The sequence below is a fragment of the Lepidochelys kempii genome, chromosome 1 (genome assembly GCF_965140285.1).
Source record: "Lepidochelys kempii isolate rLepKem1 chromosome 1, rLepKem1.hap1, whole genome shotgun sequence".
In the NCBI taxonomy this organism is placed as follows: domain Eukaryota; kingdom Metazoa; phylum Chordata; order Testudines; family Cheloniidae; genus Lepidochelys; species Lepidochelys kempii.
This window is the reverse complement of record NC_136380.1, coordinates 16957000-16981182: the sequence shown is the minus strand read 5'-3', so window position 1 is coordinate 16981182 and position 24183 is coordinate 16957000. Positions and strand designations below refer to the sequence as shown.

Genomic DNA, 24183 nt, shown 5'->3' with positions numbered 1-24183 from the left:
CCTCCCCGGTCACAGTCCAGCACTGCAGACTCCCAGTACCCACTGCACTCAACACCTGTCCCTCGGCAGTTTAGCCCTGCTGAAGCACAGTACCCGCTGCATTGTACTCCAAAGGAGAAGGTTGGAGATGATCCCTGGACATACACAAATCTTTAACCGTCCCAGGACCCCACCTCCTCCTGAGACCTTCCCTTCCCCCATCCCCCACAGTGCTGATGTGTGTTTTTTGTTTCTCTCTCTCCTCCAGTTGTTGTTTTTTAATAAAAGAATTGTGTTGGTTTGAAAGCAATCTTTATTCCATTAATTGAAAGCAGACACAGCCCTGCAAAGCAACAGACAATTATCTTAAACCTTCACAGTGCATCATCTGCACCAATCACAATCACCTCCTAACATTACAAGCACTGCATTCCAGAGCATAGTAACAAGTATTAGTGGCTTTCAGCTTCAACTTGCTGCCTCAAGGCATCACTTCCCCTCTTTCCTGTGGGTGCTCGAAGTCCCTGCCCCCTCCCTGCCCCTATTCCAACTCCTTCCCCAAATCCCTGCCCCGGCCCCACCTCCTCCCCTGAGCGCACCACGTTCCCACTCCTCTCCCTCCCGCCCCCTGGAGCGTGCTAATGCTGTCAAACAGGTGTTTGGTGGCAGCTGGGTGGGAAGCGTTGGGAGGTAGGTGGAGGAGCGGGGATGCTGCATGCTCAGGGGAGGAGGAGGTGGGGCAGGGGGTGAGGGGAGCTTGGCTGCCAGTGGGTGCAGAGCACCCGCTAATTTTTCCCCATGGGTGCTCCAGTCCCAGCGCACCTATGAAGTCAGCGCCTATGGCCCTGCGCTGTGCCCCTCTAATAGCCCTGGTCTCTGGCTGTTCAAATTCAGCCTCCAGGCGCTCAGCCTTAGCGGTCCAGCCCTGAGTGAAGCTCTCACCCTTCTCTTCACAAATATTATGGAGCGTATAGCATGCTGCTATATGCATAGGAATATTGTCATCAGCAAGGGCTAGCTTTCCATATAGGCAGTGCCAGCGGGCCTTTAAATGGCCAAAAGCGCAGTCAACAGTCATTCTGCACTTCCTCAGCATGTTGTTGAACCGCTCCTTGCTGCTGTCAAGGTGCCCCATGTACAGCTTCATAAAACATCAGCATTAAGGGATAGGCGGGGTCTCCGCATTTTGGCTTCCCCTATGGTGATCTACTGGTCCAGGAAGAAAGTCCCAGCTTGCAGCTTCCTGAACAGGCCAGCGTTCCGAAAGATGCATGCATGCATCATGCACCTTTCCGGACCAGTCTGCGTTAATGTCTGTGAAACGCCCACGGTGATCCACAAGCGCCTGGAGAGCCACAGAGAAATACTCCTTCTGATTAATGTACTCAGGGGCTAGGTGGTCTGGTGCCAGAATTGGAATATGCGTGCCATCAATCGCCCCCTGCAGTTAGGGAAGCCCATTTGTGCAAAGCCATCCACAATGTCACGCACGTTGCCCAGAATCACGATCTTTCGAAGCAGGATGCAATTAATGGCCCTGCACACTTCCGCCAACACGAGTCCAGAGGTCAACTTTCCCATTCCAAACTGGTTAGCGACCGATCGGTAGCAGTCTGGAGTAGCCACGCACTTCTCCAGTGGCAAGGCGGCTCTAATTCTTGTGTCCTTGCGCTGCACGGCTGGGGCGAGCTCATCACGCAGTCCCATGAATGTGACTTTCCTCATGCAAAAGGTCTGCAGCCACTGCTCCTCATTCCAGACATGCATGATGATGTGATCCCACCATTGCCTTAATTGATTTGTCTTGTTAGAGTTGGTAAGGCAACCCCCATCTTTTCATGTTCTCCATGTGTGTGTGAATCTGTCTTATCTATCTATCTAATCTATGTATCTACCCCTACTGTATTTTCCACTCCATGCATCTGGTGAAGTGGGTTTTAGCTTATGCCCAAATAAATTTGTTAGTCTCTAAGGTACCTAGTCTCTAAGTATTCCTAGTTCTTTTTATTTAAGTAAATGAGAACCTTAATGAGTAAAAAGGATTTTAAGAACTTAACGACTGCTATACAAGATCAAGCCAGTGGCCCATCTAGTAGTAGTCTGTCTCTGACGGTGGCCAGTATCAGATATTCTAGAGAATGGTTCAAGAAGTCAACTGTGTAGTAGCCTGTTCATAAGGGAAGATTCTTCCTAACCTCAGACAGTTAGTAATGGACTTGTGTCTTACAGCATGATGACTTACACTGGCTATAAATGTGCAAGGGGTCTAAGAGCAGATGTTCTCATATATCCATATAAATGCCCAGTCACTTCTTAAATCCTACTAATCTCTTGGCTTCAGTATTCAAGGGCCTGATCTGGTTTATTTGCCTGAGACACACACTTTCATAAAACAACTTCCTCTTACCTACATTTTTTCAAGTAGTATTTACGTTATTCTTTAGCTGAGGCAATACTAGTATGTTTGGGTTTTTAGGCCAGAGCCATAATGTGTTTTGGCCCTAGAAAGTTGTGTTCCTTGTGTGAGCTCCAGCCTGGGAATCGAAATTCAACATAAGCTTAATTTGGGATTGCAGAATGGAGAAATTCTGTCGCTGACCTTGACTTTTTCATGTGAGCAAGATGGGCAGATGAAAAATGGTCTTCCTGTGAATCTGGCATGTGATTAGAGATCTTTAGCAACTCTAGCTGTGTATGTGCATATCTGCAGCTGCTGTCCTTCTGGTCTGTTTGACACAAACATAATATTAATGTACATTTTAATTTGAAATAACTCTTAGGACATTGTGTGGACAGTGAAGACCTTATAGTGTCAATCTCTCCTATCCAATGGAGAACAGTCTCAAATTAGGCTTTTTGGAAAGTCAGTGTCTGAGCATTATGCAGATTGCTTTGTAAAAGCAACAGAAGCCCATAGTGTTTTTGGTCAGTCGAGAAATAGCTTAAAGCATTTGCCTTTACAGTCGTAAGAAATGTACTAGTTGGGTAACGCACACATTTAAGGATAAAGACTACACTTCTAAATCCAACTTCATGTGCTTTTTGAGAGACAAGGTGGGTGAGGTAATTTTACTGGACCAACTTCTGTTGGTGAGAGAGAGAGAGAGAAGCTTTTGAGCCACACAGAGCCCTTCTTCATATATGGGAAAGGTACTTCGAGCGTCACAGCTAAATGCGAGGGGGAATAGATTGTTTAGACTAAGTAGTTACCACATATTGTAAGAGACTATTCAAGGTAGAGTGGTCCGTTAACATTTCTTCAGTCATAGGACAAAATGAGGGGGGTTCGTGGGTTACAGATTGTTACAATGAGCTATAAATCCAGTGTCTCTGTTCAATCCATGATTTTTAGTGTCTAGCAGAGTTATGAATTTAAGCTCCCAGGCTTGTCTTCTGAAAGTGGTGTGCAGGTTTCCTTTGAGGACTGATAGGTCAGACACAGCAATCGCTTTGTGAAAAGAATTCACCCACTGGTGACAGGGTGTTTTTGTGTTTTATCATTTTCCAGATGCTCTGTCAGTAAAGTTTTATGTGATGTCCTTTACGGAGTTGAATAGAACAGAGGGACCTGCTACTTTCCTCATCGTATATCTTAATTAGCAGAACTCAGCTTTGGAGAATATTAAGACATATAGGTGAATAACATTAACAAATAAACTACAGGTGGTTCAAATCCAAAAGCATGGAACTACAGGTAGTTCAAATCCAAAAGCCAAGCATAGTGGATCCCCAGGGCCTATCTTCCAGTAGCCCCAGCTTTCCCCTGGGACTTTATTTCCCTCTTCCTATCTCAAGGATTCTCTGTAGGACTGACGGGGAATGAAGTGTGATCCTATTGTACCCATCCTGTCTACTCCTGCCATTGGCCAGCCCATTCTCAGTACTTGGAACTAATTTTAACGTGCTCTTTGACACTGACTGTATTTTAAGTTGATTGGGTCTCCTTTGAAAACATTTAGCATCTTCTCCCTAAGGTACTTACTAACGATCATTGTCGGGCCTTGTATTATTACTTCCTCGAGTCTCCTTTGTTTTCCTGGCATTGGAGTGCCCTTCAATTTGTTTTTATTCATTTCAAATTCTGAGCCTGGATAGCTCTTGTAATTATTGGATTTGATCCTGGTTTTGAATGTTATGCAGGGCCCCAAGCACCTTGCCCAGCAGGAGCTTCGGAAATAAAATTATTATAATTCTTGGCAGAGGCGGAGCGCTGTGTGGTGCTTCCGCTGCACCTGCCTGCATTATCCCTGAATCAATTAGTCCTCCTTTGATGGTGAGTAAATGGATTCTTCAATTCAAAAACCAAAAAAGACAATTTAGAATTTTCCAGTAAGTTACAAACCGTGTTCTGGGCTGGAACCTCTTACTGGTGTCCATCTGAAACAAGTTGTTCTTAAAGTGTGTAAATCAGCATTCTGAAGAATGGAGAGTTTGGGCCGATTCGGAGTGCTTGATTCTCCACGGCCTTCCATCTTGTGTAGTCACCTAAATCGGTTCAAAGTGGGTGGAAAATGCTACCAAACCAGCATGGCAGCATTTCTACAGCCACGGTGCACAGATGTAACTGATTACACAAAGGTGCAAACAGAGGTGACTCACACCCTGGAGAACAGCTTTCTGGTGTAATGTAGGAAGGAGGAATGGGCTGGGTGGAGGCAGTGCAAGGTTTGAGGCAGATGCATCTCTCTTCCCCCTCACCTCTTTCTGGCCCCTTGGGAGATTCTATGCAGGAGGGGGGTGGAAATTAACGGAAGGTTGTGGCGTCTTCCATGGAGCTCTCGTCAGGAGTACAGAGATAGCCAGTGGTGGGAGAGTTTCTGATAACACAGTTTCAATGTGACAAAGGTGTGTGGGGACAGGTTGCCGGGGACCAGAGCCAGTGCAGGGGGACTAGGAATCTGTCACATTTAGAGGTCGATTTTGCAGCATTTTTTCCTACGCTGTGGCAAACCCCATGTCCCTTGCCCTCCCAAGAGGAGGATATGGAGGATCCTCACGGACCGTTCTTTCTCAGACCCCACTTCTCAAGTTTTCCATGGGAGGTGATTATCTGGCCTCTGGTAGGATTAATACACGGCTCTACTGTGCATGCTTTAAGATTTTTAATTACAGGTGACATATCCCTGATTGATGCGATTTTAAATACTGCCTTCAGCAATGTATGCATGTTAATTAAGAGCAAAGAATCTATTTTATATTGCTCGGTACAGGCTTTGCATTAGAAAGTGAAACTGCCCTGAGGGACAGCCTGAGGGGCCAGCAAAAATAAGTTGCCTGGTAGACACGGAGCCTAAATTTGATCTCTCTTAGGCTATGTCCACACTACAGCTTATGTTGGCATAGCTTATGTCCAATAAATCAGCCCCTCGAGTGATGTAAGTTACACCAACATAAGTGCAGTGTGGACAGCGCTATGCTGGCAGGAGAGCTGCTGTCGCCGACACAGCTACCGCGGCTCGCGGGGCTGGAATAGTTAAGCCGGTGGGAGAGCTCTCTGTCATCAGCTTGGAGTGGCTACATTAGAGCGCTTCCAGCAGTGCAGCTGCACCGATGCAGCTGCACCACTGTAAGCTCTCTAGTATAGCCATAGGCCTTATTTATCCTGGGGATCTACTCCAATAAAAGCTTTGGTTGGCCACCCTCTCTGGGGTAAAGCCACTGCAAGCAGCAATTTGCATCAGCAGAGCTTGTCTCAGCTTCAAGTAAGTGTAAAGTGCACACATGCAGATTGCGGTTTATAGTATTGCCAGCCTATGTTGGGGATTTTCATTCATTGGTGGCTGGCCACCAATGGGAGAAATCCCTAGTGCGGACAAGGTATTACACCAGTGTAATTTCATTGAAATCAAAAGGTTAAAACTGGAAAACAAAATTGTACAGGAAAACTCAAAGGGACCTTTTAAAGGGGTTCCTGTAAAGAGATGCTGTCAACTTAAATTTGGAACCAGATTTAAAATTTAGAGCGGAAAAAAATCAGCAAGAGTTCATATAAGTTAATTTAAAATAAAATCCAATGAAATCAGTAATTTTTTAACAACTAGTTCCCCTGCAATTTTTAAAAGCCAAACATTACGCAAAAGTGAAACTAGCATAATTGATTTTCATTGTTCACTGAGAGAAATACCAAAAGTAAACCATGAGCACAGTAAAGGCAAGTAAATTGGATTTAAAAAATTCCCTAATTCTAATATTCTGAGGTGTGGCTAGCACATTTTTACCGGTGGTGTTTGTTAATATATGATTAAGTTGAGTGACCATTTAAGACAGCGGGTTACTGATTGGAGGTGGCTTTTACTGCAGGTTTCACTCTATTGATTTACTGCCGGCAGGGTAATAATCCTATTAAAATGTGTGATACTATGTGCCAATGTCACCCAAGCTGGTGCAGGGGGATATAATTGACACCGTGTTTTGAAAGTTGATCCTCGCACAAAGCTGAGTTTATCTATCTCTGTGTGTACATGTTTCACCATCTTTCCTATTAAAAATAAATAAATAAATGGCACACTTGCTTAACCTAGGGGAGTGAATCGGAGCACTACATATATTTTATGGACGTATCCCCAAAAGCTTAGATCCTGGGCTGAGAAATCCAAGCAGCAGCTGTACTTAATGATTACTGTGTGCTAATAGATCAGCAACATCACTAATGATTCAATTGTAGGCTCAACAGATTTTCAAAGTGAAGAGCTAGAAGGATACGGCACAAGGAGAGAGGGCTCTCCTAGGGCCAGGAGAATTTTGAAACTGCGGGGGTGGGGAGAAATATGCCTTCTCCTTACTGTAGGAACACAAGTGGGCTAGGAGCAGCTCTGGGGAAAGATAACACAAGCAAAAGCAGTTTTTACGTAAACTGGGCTGTGATGTGCAGTGCAGTTATCACTTTGTTTCATGGCTGCTTAGTTTGAGAGAAAATACAGGGAGATTATATAGTGATTCTAGGCAATGCAGGGAGGCATTAGGCAGTTTTGGAGATGGATAGCCAAAAAACTGTAAGGTTGGTCTTTATCCTGCAGTTTACATGAAGGATCATTCTTGTATTCATTGCAACAGAATATTGGCTGTTCTCTGTCATGGGAGATGCTACCTGATAGGCCTAGAAACTCAGGAGATTATTTGTTTTCTGGAACCTCTGCTAACCCTACTTGGATGGGGAAGGCTAGTGATGTGAGACAGGTTTGTAGGAATGGTCCCTGAGGGGGCCCATGAGCTTAGCCAGGTACCTGTCAGTTTTATTGGATTAGCGGATTAATGACACTGCTAGGATCTGAGTCTGCCTAAGATTACATAAAAACATCAGGATAAACTGGGATACTCTTTGTTTTCAGGGACATGTCCTATTGGAACTGTAAGTAAATGAGACTGAGCACCTGCCTTCAGTCACCCGCAAAAGTATGCAGATAGACACTGAAAAGTGTGTGTGCAAGAAGGGGCATCAAGAATAAGCAAATTGCAGTTCAAAAAGATATTCTTGGGATGTTTGAAACAAAGATGGGTAAATGAACGTATTTCAGCGCATGTTACATACTTCAGCTGATGATCATGTCACAGCATGGGCCAGAAAAGTTGAGCTAGCATTGAACTTTGAGCTCATATTCTAAGTGGACTATGGAAAGCAGAATAAGAGGATCTGATTCCCTGTTGCCTTCCACCATGTACAGTCATTTACTCCAGTGTAATGCGAGTGCAAAATGGATGTTAAATGTGAATATTCTGATCTGGTGGCATTTTACGGTTGCTTTGTGAAAGAGCTTTTAAGGACTTTTCGTTGCTCGAAGTGCAGAAACTGTGGGAAATCTTCATGAGGAGAAAAGGAATGAATTGGAGCCGGGGTTTTGGGTCAGAACCCTCTCTAATTCTAATGGCTAAAATGAATATGCTTCCTAACATTGTAAGAATGTGGATCCGTACCTGGATTCCACAGTTCAGCATCACTTCTAGTCTGTAGAGGGAAAAAATGTTGGAACAGGTTTATAATCTGATAACCACAAACTAACCTGCTTCTTTTGATGGGAAGTCTCTCTTGTGGAGAGGAGGAAAGGAGGGGCAGATGGCATGATCCAGGGGACAGGGCACCACACTGGGAGTCTGTAGATCTGCATTCTGTCTCCTCTCTGCCATTAACTTGCTTTGTGACCTTGTTCAAGACCCTTCATCTCTGTGCCTCAGTTTACACCACTGTGAAATGAGGCTATGGATAAATGCTATCCATTTGCAAATATTGTTGTTCTAGAGCAGGGGTTCTCAAACTGGGAGTCAGGACCCCTCAGGGGGTCATGAGGATATTACCTGAGGGGGCGTGAGCTGTCAGCCTCCACCCCCAAGCCCCGCTTTGCCTCCAGCATTTATAATGGTGTTAAATATATAAAAAAGTGTTTTTAATTTATTAGAGACTCAGAGGCTTGCTATGTGAAAGGGGTCACCAGTACAAAAGTTTGAGAACCACTGTTCTAGAGACACTATATTACCCTCTTGGAAAAACCTTATAGGGTTGAATGGAAATGAAACTAATAGTTCTATAGAAATTCTTGGTGTGGGTGAGAGTCCAATAAAAGTCTATAGCAGAGAGAACTTTTGCTATAGACTGCTTTAAAAACTCCCCGGAAGAGTTATTCTCACGGTGACCGGTATTGACAAGTGCTGAAGGAATATCAACCGTTTCCTTCCCTGCAGTAATTTCTTCTATTTTGTCTCCCATCTATTTGGTTGACAGCTAATATGCCTTGCACTGATCCTGGAATTCTGAATCCACAAAAATGACAGGACAAAAGAATATGTGGAGTTCTTAACAGAAGTCATAAGTATTAGATGGAAAAGCTATATTGCTCGCAATAGGTGGTCTGTGTATATTTTCCTCTTCCCTTTAAACAGATCAATTTCCAGAGATTGCTTCACAGTTACGAAGCAATTCAGTTAATTAACGTTTTCAGTCAGAATGATCCTTATGCACTTGGGATTACGAGCATTTTCCTGCCTCATACAGAGCTTGGTGCTCCATGGAATGCTGTGTAACTGAAAAAATGATGCTCTCAGATTTTCCTTGTACAAAGACATCCAGAACCCCAATATCTCAAAGCAAAACTCAGGCAAAGTGCTCCGTTTGACCTGGCTTCGGGTGGCAGCCAGTGTGGGGGGCCAAGTACTCTGGAAGCCATTCAGGGAAACTGAGCAAATTTAGCAAAAGTATTGGGCTTGAAATGAGCTGAGTTGCGCAACCCTAATTGCAAATGGATGACCTGTAAATGGACACAAATCAGATGTCAAGAATTATAACATTCATAAACCAGTCGGAGAACACTTCAATCTCTCTGGTCACGCGATCACAGACATGAAGGTCGCTATCTTAAAACAAAAAAACTTCAAATCCAGACTCCAGCGAGAAACTGCTGAATTGGAATTCATTTGCAAATTGGATACTATTAATTTAGGCTTAAATAGAGACTTGGAGTGGCTAAGTCATTATGCAAGGTAGCCTGTTTCCTCTTGTTTTTTCCTACCCCCCCCCCCCCCCAGATGTTCTGGTTTAACTTGGATTTTAACTTGAAGAGTGGTCAGTTTGGATGAGCTATTACCAGCAGGAGAGTGAGTTTGTGTGTGTATGGGGGTGGGGGGGATGTGAGAACCTGGATTTATGCAGGAAATAGCCCAGCTTAATTGTCATGCACATTGTGTAAAGAGTTATCACTTTGGATGGGCTATCACCAGCAGGAGAGTGAATTTGTGTGGGGGGGTGGAGGGTGAGAAAACCTGGATTTGTGCTGGAAATCACTTTAGATAAGCTATTACCAGCAGGACAGTGGGGTGGGAATAGGTATTGTTTCATATTCTCTGTGTATATATAAAGCCTGCTGCAGTTTCCACGATATGCATCTGAAGAAGTGAGCTGTAGCTCACGAAAGCTTATGCTCTAATAAATTGGTTAGTCTCTAAGGTGCCACAAGTCCTCCTTTTCTGTTTCTGGCAGTTTGTCATGATAATGACCTTTGAAAGCTTGTTCAAACTGTTTTCATTGCACTCAGACAGGAATGTTGTGTTCTTTGCCCAATCCCCTAAAACCTTTGTTTTAGCTACTGGCAGCTTTATTTTTTTTGGGTGATATTTGGGGGTGGGGTTTGAAGAGAGAAATTAAAGATGAAATCAGGGATGGGCCTGAGCCAAAACCTTAACTCTGAACTTCTACAAATGGCTCCTATCTCTGTTAGGATCTGAATAAAACCCCAGATTTGAGTGTCCTTTAAGTGTATGCCTGTGTCTGTGTGCAAAATCCTAGAGAGGAACATTGCTGATCTCCGAGAAGGGTTCTGAATCTTGCTCTAAACTTCCGGGTTCAGGCTGGCCTCTAATAAAAATCACCCAGCCGCTCAACTGTGTTCAGTCAAATGTCAACTTTCTTCAAGCAGATCAGAATATAGGTCCAGCAGATACTGTAAATAACACTGACCCATTGGTTAGGCTGCCCAGCCCATCTTAAGGCATTTCTAAAGCCTGGTCTACAAACATTTTTGGTATGTTTTTGGTTAGGGGTGTGATTTTTTTTTTTAATAGAGAAATAGTTAATTTTCTAAAAAAAACTCCTAATGTGGGCATAGTTATACCGATATAAAGGTTCTTATATGGGTATAGCTTATTCCTGTAGAAAGATGCCTGTCACCTGAATGTCTAAATGCTGTACAATTAAGTATCTGTCTATAGAACAAAAATGCTGCAGTTTCGCTCTGCTCGCCAATAAACAGAGGTCTGTGGATGTAACTTTGTTGTAGGTACCCTTCCTAGAGGAAGGCTCTCTTGAAAAGGCCTGTTTCGACTTAACACACTAGCTAAACACAATATTGTGGGTGTGGCAAAATTATAGGAGCATGCTCTTGAATTCACGTTTTACATAACTAGACACAAATCCCTGATTTAATGGACTGTGGCTTCAGACCTAAACCTATTCTTAAACTGTCACCCCCGACTTAACATTTCAGTAGCTAAAAGATGTTACTAAACGATGATGACAAAAAAATTAGGGTAACATTATAGATCTCATTTTAAAATCACAAAAAAGCCTACAGGAAATTCAGCTTTAAGGCTGGAAACCACACCATTGATGCATCATTGGGGTGATTTTATTTTGTCGTCAAAACAGGGCATTTTTGCCAGCAAAAGTTGCATCACAGTGTGTACGCATTCACTGTTTTGTTGACAAAAGCTGTCTTTTCCGGACAATACTCTGTAGTGTAGACAAGGCCTAACACTCTTGTCACTAGGACCTTGGCTACGCTTGCAAGTTACAGCGCAATAAAGGAGCCCCGGGCGCACTAGCTCACTACTCATCCAAACTGGCAAATCACGTAGAGTGTTCTGACTCCGTGGTACCAGCAGCATTGTAGCTCCACCTCAGCGAGTGGAATAACGTTTGCTGCGCCCCCACTGGAGTGCCGCAGCGCCAGAGTGGACGAGGTGTTGCATTACTGTGCTCTGATCAGCCTCCGGAAACGTCCCATAATCTCCTTAAGTCAAGTGGCCACTCTTCTCATTGTTTTGAACTCGCTGTAGGAATGCGGCTATGCCCTTTGAAAGCTCCGTTTCTGACAGCCGGCATGTTTATCTGCTCCGAGACAAAGCAGCCATTACTGTGGAATGCTGTGTGAGAGAGAGAGAGGTGGAGGGGAGAGGGGGTCTGCTGCTGTCTGAACTTACAAGACAGCATGCGGACATGCTCTCAGCTGCCCCCAAACCCACTCCCTCTCCCTCCACATACACACAACACACTCCCTGTCACACTCCAAACCCCCCCCCCCCGCATTTGAAAAGCATGTTGCAGCCACTTGCATGTTGGGATAGCTACCACAATGCAGTGCTCTCTGTGGCCATTACAAGAGCTGCTAATGTGGCCACGCCAGTGCGCTTGTAGCGGTCAGTGTGAACAGATTGCAGTGCTTTCCCTACTGCGTTCTATGAAGGTGGGTTTAACTCAAAGCTCTCTACATCTACAAGTGTAGCCATGCCCTAGGTATGTAAAGATTCTCCCACGTCAGACTCCTGCGGTGTTCATCTTATTCACATGCGCATAGGTAATCTGTCGTACAGTGTGTTATGCATTTCCCTCTGAGCCTGATCCACAGAGGATACAAGACTGCTTCACCCATGGGTCTCGACCAGGGGTATGTGTACTGCTAGGGGTATGCAGAGGTCTTCCAGAGTTACATCAACTCATCTAGATATTTGCCCTAGTTTTACAACAGGCAACATTAAAAGTACTAGTGAAGTCAGTACAAACTAAAATTTCATATGACTTGTTTATACTTTTCTATATACTGTACACTGAAATGTAAGTAGAATATTTATATTCCAATTGATTTATAATTATATGGTAAAAATGAAAAAGTGAGCAATTTTTCAGTAAAAGTATGCTGTGACACTTTTTTGTATTTTTATGTCTGATTTTGTAATCAAGTAGTTTTTAAGTCAGGTGAAACTTGGGGTATGCATGACAAAGCAGCCTCCTGAAAGGGGTACAGTAGTCTGGAAAGGTTGAGAGCCACTGAGCCATACGGCTTAGTCCTTCCGCTCAAGCTGTAGTGGTCCTGCTCTTTGTTCTGGAGGTCATAGTTACAATCCCCAATGATGACTAGGTTGACAATTGTTGCACAGATAAATGTAGCTGTTACTGTTTGTTTTTACTCTTTCTAAAACTAATGATATAAAGTTGTTTTTAAAAAAGCTGCAATGATCTCTGAGAAACTAGCCTATTAAATCCTAGTGAGATTTACAGCAGGCCCTGTAAGTAATAACTTTTCTAAATGAAGTTATTTATATATTCCAAGGCACCAGATTAAATCCTAGATTACAAGAATCGGTAGGCAGGCCTGTTATTTGTTAGACCAGAGGTGGGCAAACTAAGGCCCGCGAGCCACATCTGGCCCACGGGACCCTCCTGCCCGGCCCTGGAGCTTCTGGCCCCTCCCCTGCTGCTCCTCCTCCTCCCCCGCAGCCTCAGCTCACTGAGCTGCTGGCGCCATGCTCTGGGCAGGGGGCTGCGAGCTCCTGGGGCAGCGCAGCTGCAGAGCCTGGCCTGACCCGGTGCTCTGTGCTGTACGGTGCGTGGCCGGCTCCAGCCGGGCGGTGGAGCTGTAACGTCGCCAGCCACTGGCGCTCCAGGCAGCGCAGTAAGGGGGCAGAGTGGGGCGGGGGGGGGTGTTGGATAGAGGGCAGGGGAATTGGGGCGGTCAGAGGGCAGGGAACCGGGGGATTGAATGGGGGCAGGGATCCTGGGGGGAGCAGGAAAGGGGGGGGGCTGGATGGGGCGGCGGGGGGCAGTGGTTCTGGGGGCAGTCAGGGAGAAGGGGTGGTTGGATGGGGCAGGGGTCCCGGGGCAGTCAGGAATGAGAGGAGGGGTTGGATGGGGCAGCAGGGGGCAGTTGGGGTGGGGGTTCTGGGGGCGATCAGGGGATGGGGCAGGGGTCATCAGGGAACGGGGGGGTTGGACGGGGTAGGAGTCACAAGGGGGTGGGTGCATCAGGGAGCGAGAATCGGGGGTGGGGGGAATAAGGGGCAGTGGCCAGGCCATGCCTGGCTGTTTGGGGAGGCACAGCCTCCCCTATCTGGCCCTTCATACAATTTCCAAAACCTGATGCAGCCCTCAGGCCAAAAAGTTTGCCTGCCCCTGTGTTAGACCCTGATTCAGCGAGGTATTTAAGTATGTGCCAAACTTTAATCATTTGACTAGTCTCAGTGAAGTCAATGCGACTGCTGATGTGCTGGAAGTTAGGCACATGCTGACATATCTTGCTGAACGGGGGGGTCTTGGGGTGGTACAATTTCGAAAAGTGACTCTCAAAAGTGGCTTTATAGGGCTCTGTGCTTGTCTCAGTGTCTCCAGATCAAATGTACTCTGCTCACAGTTAAAGAGATGCTTTCTCTATCTGCCAGCCTTGCAAGCTCAGCCTGGGGATGGGAGTATCAAGTGAGGTCTTTTCCTTCTCATGGTTCATAGCTAGCACTAGACATTCTGCAGGACAAAATCTGCCCTCAGTGACACTGATGCAACCCAGTTGCCGTCAGTGGGTTTGCACAAGTGTAACTGATTGAAACTTAGCATACAATTTTGTTGATGATCCACAAGCAAGAGTACAATCCTGCTCACTCTTTCAAGTGTACTGACTGTCGGGCTGTATGGAGTAATAAATAAGTAAAATCCTCTTTTTTTTTTTTTTAAGGAGCCAGCAGATGAGCCTCAGTGTACTTGGAAACTTTTGCTGAGGTAAGAAGGTGCCATTTCTACAAAAAGAAAAGGAGTACTTGTGGCACCTTAGAGACTAACAAATTTATTTGAGCATAAGCTTTCGTGAGCTACAGCTCACTTCATCGGAATGCATCCGATGAAGTGAGCTGTAGCTCACGAAAGCTTATGCTCAAATAAATTTGTTAGTCTCTAAGGTGCCACAAGTACTCCTTTTCTTTTTGTGAATACAGACTAACACAGCTGCTACTCTGAAACCTGTCATTTCTACAGAGTCATTCTTTTCAGAAAAGAACTGCCTTTAAAAAATATAATCCCAAAAAGGAAGTGTGTGTATATTGGGGGAGGGAAGGAGAGGGCAGAGAATATGGAGTAGAACCTAAGACAAAATGGAATAAACATCTGAATGATAATGTACAAGTCTTTCATGTGATTCTCCAGAATCCTGTCCTCTACTGGTTGGCATGTCATTACTGGCCCTGATTAAGTGTGATCATGTTTACTTCTGGTGGTTGCATCCTACTGGGAGATTAGACCTGGGAAAGGAGGGGAAGAGAGACAGAAAATGAGAGGTGAGATGGAGGGCCTGACTTTTTCTACTACTTGTGTAGTCACTTACACTCGTGCAAAATGGATGTACAGTTCTACCAGAGCAAAATGGTCGTTACACCCACATTGCATAGGTGTAAATGCAAGATATGAGGCAGTGTGGAATTCTATCCAGGGGAATACAGGGCAAGAATGGATTTGTGATGCCTTTGTTCTATGCAACCGAAAGTATAGGATTGCCTTTCCTCTAAGTTGTTGTTTGGAAACCCTCTCACATCTCTGGATATTCAGCCTTATCATCAAGCTGATATTTAAGATCATAAGCATACAAAGATGCATCTGCCGGCTACTAACAAAAGTAGGTCTGAGAGAAGAGATGAACTTTTCTTCCCTTCTTTGTCACTGCCAAGTTTTCTTCCAGATGGGTCTCATTTGGGAAGCTCCTGGGGCTGAAAGCTTATGTTGAGGAAGAACTGTATGCATTTGAAAGAAACTCCAGATAACAGGGGTAAAACTACTCAAGCTCAGTCTTCATATGCAGTATTACTGTGTGCTACTGTCACACAAGCTTTTGTACTTAAGGCTTTCTGTACCTAATTGCCATATTAAAACCTTATCTGCATTTTTCCTGAGGGGTGGTGCAACAAGTGAAATCCAGGTTCAGATATGCTTTCTGCAAATTAGTACAGATGACTAGTTTAAAAACTTTTTTTTTTAATTTCTTTTTTAGAGAGGTAGCTTGGTTATGTGTGTGTGTGTGTGTGTGTGTGTGTGTGTTAAACAAGATTAGGGCTTGATCCAAGTCAAGGGAAAGAATCCTAATAGGAACTGTATCATAGGTTTCATACAGAAACTTGGTGCTAGCTACATTGGGGAGCAGGAGAGGAAGGATGGTCCCCTGATTAGGGCACTAGTCTTTGGACTTGGAAGACCTGCATTCCATTCCCTGCTCCACCTCAGTCTTCCTATTTGACTAGGGCCAAGTCTCTCTCTACCTCAGTTGCCTATCTGTAAAATGGGATAATAGCAATGAAGATGTTGTGAGGATAAATACATTAAGAAAAAAAAGTGTGGTGTTCTTATACAGTGCTCATCATCATAGTGCTCATATGCCAGGGTTATTGGGGCCATAGAATATCCTGAAATAAGGGAGGGAACAAAATTTGGCTACCTGGTGCTTGACAGTAACACCCACAAAATCTGTGAAGAGGCCACTCTGCAGATGCATTCTGGGTTTTGGCAGAGGGTCTGTATGCTTGTGAGTATGTTCCTGTTGATTCTGCAGTGATACGTAAAAATCTCCAAAATAGAGGATTGTATCAGGAACTGGTTGGGAGGGAAATGATATTGGTGGTGAGAATATGGATGAAAGATGACGCTACTCTTATATCTTACATTGTGTGTGCACACCCATCTGGAAGGCATTTTCAAAGGGGGTCAGAACCTGGCCCTTAATTTTAAGTATTGTGGGTCAGAGAGGCTAAATTCTGCTACACAGCTGATCTGGAGCTTTCAAAGATCTAGGTCTGTGTGGACTGTAAGAAATAGTGTCAGGTAATACAGCAATGGGCTACTCTGCAGATTTCTCAGAAGCCAAGTTGCTAAACTGACTCCTGGAAGTGAGCACACGGGGTTGAACATCCTCACTCTTGGCCAGTGCAGAAGAAAGTTCTGTTTGAAGCGGTGAGGGCATTGAAAGCAGTGAGCCTTTCTTGTTAAACTGTAAACTAGAAGCACTAGAGATGATATAAAGCATCACAGGCACTAAGCTTTCAGAGGTTGCCTTTTAATTCACTTCAAGAGCTAGGCACCATTGAAGGTACTGAAACATAGTATTATATAGATCCTGAAACACTGAGAGGCAACATGGTCCAGTGGATAGGGAGTCAGACTGGGATTCAGGAAACCTGCCTTCTGTTCCTGGCTCTGCTGCATGACCGTGGGAAAAGTAACCTTTCCCCCTTTTTAGTTTTGCCTTTTTAGATTGCAAGCTCTTTGGGGCAGGGACTGTCTATTACTAGGCGTTTTGTTCAGTATGTAGCCCAGTGGGGCCCCGATTTCATTTGGGGCTTCTAGGTGCTACTGTAATACAAAGAATAATAGTTTTTGGTGTATATGTTTGATACCTTTCTGTGACAATGACCAACTATTGGATTATGTCCATCTGATCTCTGAGTAAATAAAATATCACTGTATATTTCTCATTCAGCCTATTTCTTCAAATGTAAATTACTTATGGAAAAATAATCCTGCCTTTATGTGAGTTCTTTAATCCAGTGTTTATGTGGAAGTCTCTTTAGCATTTGATAACCGTGCGATTTTCAGCAGAAATGCTTTTGCTTCATTTAAATCAGAACCTGTCTTGTCATTTCAACAGTGTGCTTACATTCCCTCTTATGCCCCTGTTCCAAAATGAGTCCTAATTCAATCCCCAGAAGATCCACTGTCAAGTTTCCCCTTGGCTACTTTTTTTTTAAATCATTGTGCCAAGGACCTTTTCTGATAGCTGGAGATTCAGTGTTGAATATTACATATTGTTACCTAGGCACTGCATTGATTACTTAAATGGCTGTGACCTGGTTTGCAAAAGAGGGGCTGATCCTGAAATGTGTGGAGCACCTGCTACTCCAGATAAAGGTGCACCTGAGGATCAGGCTCTCAGATCCCAATCCTGTGCTCATTGAAATCGGTGATTGCAGTGGGAGAATAATCGCTCTCTAAGGGGATACTGCGCTAAAATGCATTTCATACGAGTCAAAACATCAGCCGCCTGTCACTTTAGTCCTCACAGGAGGAGGGTTGGAGCAAGGGTAAACAGGTTTGTTTGAATGTTGCCCTGGAGGAAAACTGCCATCTATCTTAGACAGCCAAACATATAGTTACTACCTAGGAGTAGAGAGCATGGGCAGGTGCCCTCAAGCCAGGGGCAGGAGAGCTTTCCTGGGTATCAATATTGTTACAGTCTGTATGTACCCAGCGCGCCCATGCAGGAAAAGTGAATGTAGCTGTTGGCTCCCTGTTCAGAGGGGTAGATCAGAATGTCCCCCAGCTATGTCGTCTCTTTCCTATGCTGCTTCTCCTGGATCAAGATGCTGGTGGCCATATTTATTCTTCTGTGGCTGCTTTGGGTTGCCCCGTAAGAGATGAATAGCTGTATACCAGTAATATATTCCTTTATGAATGAAAGATTCATTCCATCCCTAGGGTTTCCTAATGAGAACGTCTGTTAAGGATCTTGATTAACACACACTAACAATTCTACTATCTATACCAAAGCTCCATGAGTTGAATTTTCAGAAATTCAGGGAGACTTGTGCTCCAAACTCAGGTTCTTTTGAAAATCTCATAGCAGATTCCTACTTGCCAAGGGCAGGTGGGTTTTTCAGTCCTTGCTCAGGGAGAATCATGTATCCAGGTTGAATTCTTTTGTTCTGTATACTGTCCACAGAGTGCAGTCCTATATTTCCAGCCTATGTAATTTTTATTGTCAGTTATGGAAAGCGCTGTGTGAGCGCATCTCCTCTGGAACGTACTGCATTATCTCTGCTTTGCTAAATGGCGGCAGCCTTCTGCAAACAGCTACTACTGGAAACTTAAAGATGCAGTACATAGAAAGGAATAAGTTAAATGGCTAGTCATGGTTAGAGCTGGGCAAAAGTTTTTGGATGAATAGTTCACCAAAAACTGCAGTTTTGGGTTGACTGAACTTGGGAATAGTTCCGGGTCAAACTGATCAAATGGTTTCTTCCAGGGGGGAAAAATGACCTTCCCCCCACCCCAAGGGTGGAATGAAACATTTTGACTTTTCATTTCAAAATGAAATTTGTTTTAAAATTTAGCAAGATTTATTTTAAAAAATGAAGCCAAAAAATAACCAAAACCATGGGGGAAGGGGGAGAGGAGGAATTGTTTTGGGTCAAACAATGTCTAATATTTTTTTTCCAAAGTTCAGCCACCAAACTAAAAACTAAAATATTCAATCAGCTCTAGTTATGGTTAGCCCTGGAATAAATCAGAACCAGTTGATGTGACGTGAAATGCAACAGTCTTTTTTCTACACAGAATGCAAGTAATGTTTTAACATCTTATTTGTCACCTGTTCTAACACAGCATTTTCCAATGTGGGCAAGCAGGTTTTACATCAGTTGAGCTTTACCTTACCTTCAAACCCTCTTCCTGAAGACCTTCAAAACTCAACTGGTTACAGAAACAATTTTATTTTCTGGGAAATGGTCCTCCCAGAAGGATAGATACAGGATATAGATGTCCTAGTAGACAATTTCCATCTCCAGTGCTGTTCTTTGATCCTGTTTTTAATAGCTGACAGTTGGAAGGAAAGAATCTAAGCACCTTTAAAGAGACACTGGGGATTGTTGAATAGTTATTGATGACATGCTGCAGTTCTACTGATGTTGGACACAAACACTGCTGCTTGAGTTTGACTGTTGAATAGGTTTGCAGCATGCTATTCTACTGGCTTGTTTCATGGTACACCTTTAAACAAAATCAGAAACAGCCACGCCCACGAATTTGGAAATTCCAGAATATTTTTTTAGCCGTTGAACTGAATAGCTGCAAAATAAACACACAGGATCTGCATTTCAGAAGGTATTAGCATGCCATCTTTCTTGTGCCAATAATAAAGGGACCCTGTCAGCTAGTTTTAGGCTCAGTTTCATGTTTGTGGGATGTAACCTAATGGGACAAATCGTGAGATGATTTCTTGGGCAAAATTTGCATTGCCAAGAACCTTTAAAATGGTGCACTGTTAACCTGACCTGGCAGGAAATTATCTCCAGCTAAGGTGGGAGAGCTCTACTTCTGGAGATGATGCTGCAGGTCAATGGCAGAACTGGGAATAGAACCTGGGGCCTGGCGTTCACCTAAAATTAGATTGACCTAGCTGCATTGCTCAGGGCTGTGAAAATGTTCTTGTCCGGTGTGATGTAATTACATTGCCCTAACCGCCAGTGGCAGCTAGGCCAACACAGGAGTTCTTCTGATGACCTAGCTACCGCCTCTTGGGAGAGGTTGATTTGCTACATGATGGAAAAGAACACTTCTGTCCATGTAGGAAGCATATACGCTACAGTGCTATGTCCTGACATAGTAAATTTTGTCTTTGTAGACTGGTTCCTATGCAGAGCCATATGGATACAACACCAACTTGGAAAACTTGGTGGTTGTATTTGAAGAACCATATGCAGTGTTTTTGTTTGCCCAGAACCAGCTACTCTATCCAAAAGCAGTCCTTCTCCAGTGGTAGTTGTGATTGAGGGCCTCATGGTAAGAACCCAGTTGTACTCATTCATCAAACAGCCATGTGCTTCCTAGTTAAACAGTGGAGTTTGCATATTGTCACATTTCCAGTGACTGAAACTGTGTCAATCCAGTGTGATAGATGGGCTTGTAGCTTTTTTTAGGAGAGCATGCTTCTGAGGGTAAATATAGCGTGCACAGATGTTAAAAACTAAGGATGCTTCTCAGAGGATTTAAACAGCAGGTGAATGTTGCTGGTCTTTGTGCCATGACCCTTTTTTATTTCAACTGTTTAAATGCAAATTGCTTCCCTCCCCTCCTTTTAACACCATCTGTTATCCCACAGACTTAGACTATACTAGGGTGTACTTTTGAGAGGGAAGGGAAAACAGCTCCCTGGAGCTTCTAGAGAAGCATAAAGAATCTGATTTCATCCACCACAAAAAACTTGAGGTCTTGTTCTATTGATTGCTTTTATCCATATTTTATACAATTGGTTGTTGCCATTAGGAGATGAAAACCCAAGATGTGAATAAACATCATCTCCTCTTGAGGGCCTCATTACATCTTCCTTCAGTGTGCATTATAACATAGTATGTGGTGTTGTCATGATGACACACATGTAGCAAATGAATAATTTTGCAAATATCTGTGTCCTTTTGAGGCTTATTTTTTTTAGTGGAGTGCCAAAATATGGATAGCTATTTGATGAATTATGCCCAAACTTCACATACCTATCATTTGATTTAACAAGTGAACAAGAATTTACATTGTATACTGTGCATTTTTGTTCCGTGTGTTTTTCAGATAGGTTAGCCACTCAAAGTACTTCTGAGCATATGTGTTCTAATAACAATAAAACTTTCATCGTCCCTCTGGCAGTGTAAACGAAATTAGATAGGAGCTAAACAAACCCAGAAAACATGTAGCTAGCAAGCTGTGTACTCCACTACACTGATCCATCTCTTTGCTGTTCTGGTAAATCCCATCCCTGCTCCTGTTTAGGCCTCAGTAGAGCAAAACACTGAAGTGCATGCTTAAGTACTGTTGGAGTCAGATTCACTTACTCCCAGTGGAAATTAGGCATGCCCTTAAGTGTTTTGCTGACTCAGGGCCTCAGATTTTAAGCATCTTGGAGCAGGGGCAAGCTCTTAATCCTTGACTGTTGGGAAGGCACGTAGTGCGTGGTTGGCACTTTGTAAATAATACTCCAGCTTTTGAGTTGGGGCCAACTATCAATCTTAAGGCTGCACCAAGGCCACATAAGCGTCCCGCCACATTGCTGATCACTGTCTCTGATATCCCGCTCATAAATGCTGCAGCCATTTAGGGTTAATTTTGCATTATATTGCAAAATGTTTAAGATATTTAAATGATGACTGTCTTCCTTTATTTATTTTTGTTCTTTTCCCTTCTGTCATCTTCCACATGGCTAGACTCTCCCTCAATCTCTCTGCTTCCTTCCTCCTTATCACCTTAAACATTCCTTCATTTTTTCTTCTAACTAAAGATCAGTCTTATGCAAATGTTGAATCTCCCCAGAACTAGGGGTGCTGGAGCAATTTTTATAGTGGGGGTGGTGAGAGCCATAGAACCAAACTGCTGTATATAATAGAATCCACTTCAAGCTATGGGTTGTGGCTAGGTTTGCCAACCCTCCAGGATTGTCCTGGAGTCTCCAGGAATTAAAGGTTGTCATGTGATGAAACCTCCAGGAATATGTCCAACCAAAATTGACAACCCCCAGCACCTCTAGTTCCAGCACCTATGCCCAAAACTCAGTGCTGTTGTGAACTTGGGTTTTGAACTTGTCCTTTCCCTTCCCTAACCCAACATTTAATCATTCCCTTCTGCCCAGCCCTTCTCATTGCTTCAGTCCACTTGTAATGTCCTGGCAAGTGGGTTTGTCCATGTATCATCATACTCTGTTCCAGTGGTCCCCAAACTTTTTACCTCGCGCCCTGCCTTATCCCTGTCTGCACCCCACCCCTGGAGCAGGGCCCTGGCTCAGGCGGGGGGTGGGGCAGACAGGAGTAAGGGGGCTGAGACTGGGTCCACGGTGGGGGTGGGACTGGGAGTGGAGCCTCAGCCGAGCCTGGGTGCCAGGTCCCCAGGGCAGGAGTGGAGCTGTGTGGTGCTCCCTTCCCACCCCATGTGGGGGCTAGCTCGGGCCCCAGCCATTCCCCTCTGAATGTTCCTCTGCGCCCCCCTAGGGGGGCACACACCCCAGTTTGGGGACCTCTGCTCTATTAGGTAGCTTGTTTATCCATGGTGGTAACCTACGAAAGGATATGGGGCGAGATCCACAATTGATGGAGCATAGCTCCACTGAAATCAGGGAGGGTCTGGCGCATGATATCTAATGCTAGTGACAGCTAAAGATGATCTGTGTGTAGTTGAAATTGTAACAGTCTGAGATTTTTGAGTCTGATCCTGGTTTATTACCATGAACTCTATTTAGCCATAGAAAACCTGCACAGTGTGCTTAGCAAATAGGAAAAAAGAGTGGGGATGAGATGAACTGGCTGAAATATGGTAAGTGGGTAGTAGGGAAAATATAAAGAGGGTGAGATGAGGACAGAAGTTTAATATTTAAGCTCCACGAGATGGCTCTTTTCTATTAATAATTCAGCTAATCAATTGGTAACTGAAAGAAACTAAGAAATAATCACCCTTTCTCTGTAAAATTTTCCTATCCCTATTTGAAAGAATAGTGTGCATGAAGGTAAAAAGAATCTGTTTTACAAAAGAAAATGTAGTTCTCGTCAGTTCTCCATAAAAAAGTTGATTTTTTTTTTGATTAACAACTAAAAGCAACAAGGAAGTTAGCTCACGTGGCATAATTCTTAGTAGGTAATCCACACTAATTAAATCAGACAAATAATCCTATTATAAAATTCATCTAGTTGTATTTTTTAATACTCGGTGCCATTTAGGTTCTTGACATTAATATAATTGTCTTTTACATTAGAAATACCAAGGTTGTAATTTTTTCCATTTTTCCCTGCTGGACTCTGACATTAATGATGTGAACTGGACTATCACCATGCTTAAATGACATACACACCATGCCTAGATCAGAAAAATTGTCTGTTTTAAAAACTATTTAGTTAAAATGTTTTTAAACATGACCAATTTTCCTAGTTTAGACACAGCCTTGCAGATTAAACTGAATTGAAAGGAGTATAGATCCCCTTTTCTTATTGCTCTGGCCTGACTAGTCTTTTTAAAGAGTTTAGAAGTATGGGCAGAAAACAGCAAAATTAGGTTGTTTAAAAAGAGCTAACAAATCTGGAGGAAAGTAATCCAAAACATAGATAATGGGAGGGAGAAGACTGGAGAAGCAATGGGCCCGGGGACAGTATTTAGATTCAGATCTAGATTAGTTTATAGGCTGAGGTTTGGAGATTGGATTAGAGGTTGAAACAGAGAGATGATTTTAGTTGGGATGGCTCTAAAATTTAGTGATAGGTTCTGATGAGACTTCATATCAAAATGGTGGCATTTTGGAGCCAACATTCTTGGGCTGAAATCTCATCATGAGTCAGCCTCATTTGAATCAGAGCTAGAAGCAGCTTGGGATCAGACCAGGAACAAAATCATAGGGGTAGGTTCAGATAGCCAAACCCTTCTGAAAGGTTAAGTAGTATAGGGTTTCTGGTTTTGGCCCATCTCTAAGTGACCTAGCAGTGACAGTAGACCATAAATTAGCTGTGTATTGGAAACATGGGAGAGTGGCAAAAAAAAAAGGCCAAGGCAGTTCTGTTGAGACTATGTTTTGAATATTGCTTTGAGTTTTGGGCTCCATAATACCAAAACCATATTGGACATTGGAGGGAATTCAGGGAAAACAACAAAAATTACTAGGGGAGCTGTAAGGATTCTTATAAGAAAAGAATTAAAAGTGCCAAATAGGCACAGCTTGGTTAATGGGAGGCCAGGATGACCACTGCAAATACCTGAAGTATGAAAACACCAAGATAAAGAAGAATTTGCCCTGGAAAAATCTCAGGAGAACATACTGTGGGGAATAATCCTACACTGGCAGCGAAATGGACTAGCTAACCTAGTAGGTTATGTTCCATTTCTGACTGTGCTTGGTCTGTAGATCACCTCCTCTAAGCACTCCTCCCATGGCCTGATAAGAGGGTTACTTTTAGATTTTTCTGTGG

General features: G+C 43.7%; 1 protein-coding gene across 7 annotated transcripts in view; it reads left to right on the top strand.

Moving 5' to 3' along the window:
- The window catches only part of PAK1 (p21 (RAC1) activated kinase 1), a 121125-nt gene that overhangs the window by 17822 nt on the left and 79120 nt on the right, over nt 1-24183 (top strand). For 2 of the 7 annotated variants that reach the window (XM_073335313.2, XM_073335317.2), the window contains exon 2: nt 14181-14224. The exons of the other annotated variants lie outside the window; for them this stretch is intronic. The gene's annotated coding sequence lies outside the window, so the exon portion shown is untranslated. The remainder of the gene's footprint in view (nt 1-14180; nt 14225-24183) is intronic. 7 annotated transcript variants of the gene reach the window in all.